The sequence below is a fragment of the Etheostoma spectabile genome, chromosome 13 (assembly GCF_008692095.1).
Source record: "Etheostoma spectabile isolate EspeVRDwgs_2016 chromosome 13, UIUC_Espe_1.0, whole genome shotgun sequence".
NCBI lineage: Eukaryota > Metazoa > Chordata > Actinopteri > Perciformes > Percidae > Etheostoma > Etheostoma spectabile.
The window spans coordinates 5229669-5230426 of NC_045745.1; the positions used below are offsets into that span (position 1 = coordinate 5229669).

Consider the following 758-nt stretch of genomic DNA (forward strand, 5'->3'; position numbering starts at 1 on the left):
GGGGACACACACGCAGCGAAGGTCCGCGGGTCGGACTCAGCCAACATGGGCTCGAGGTGGCCCCGTCTGGAAGTATTTCACATCATATTTTTCCATGGAATCCATGTCAAACCAGTGAGAAGAACATAGAGAAAAATACTAATAATAACAGTTCAGACTTTGTTTGAAAATGTTGCGCTCATATAGGACATCGCCCATAGTAACACTGTGAGTAGGTTTTCAAGCCCTTTAAAACAACTTGCTATATTACATCATTTACCATGTAAACACACACAGTTGATCTATCTATCCTCTGTCCTCTGGGCTCCTGCTCATAGTAGAGATGGCATTAAGCTACATTTTATTAGATATTTATTTATTTATACATATGTCTTTAGTTAGATCAAGGTCAGGGTCGGAGTTTATTTCTATAGCACATTTTCAAACAGTCACTACTGCCCCAAAGTGCTGTACAGATACAGAGAACAGCATAAGATAAAGACCATAATAAATAGCCGGGGAAAAAAATTCAAAAACAGAATATGCCAAAAACAATAAAAAACTATACTTAAAGCGATAACAACAATGAAATGTCACAGCTCAGCCTGTGTTAAAAGCCAGTGCAAAAAGACGTGTTTTTAAAAGTGATCTAAAGCTCTCAATAGAGGATGCTGCTCTAATGTTTGTAATGGGAAAATTACATTTAACCAATGATTTTCATATTAATTGTTCATAATAAGATCTCAAATGCCTCTCAGAGTATATGACTTCTGTATCTG

The 758-nt window shown here is 37.1% G+C and overlaps 1 protein-coding gene across 4 annotated transcripts in view; it reads right to left on the reverse strand.

Moving 5' to 3' along the window:
* mlxipl (MLX interacting protein like) overlaps positions 1–758 on the reverse strand; it is a 28226-nt gene that overhangs the window by 16681 nt on the left and 10787 nt on the right. The window lies entirely within an intron of this gene.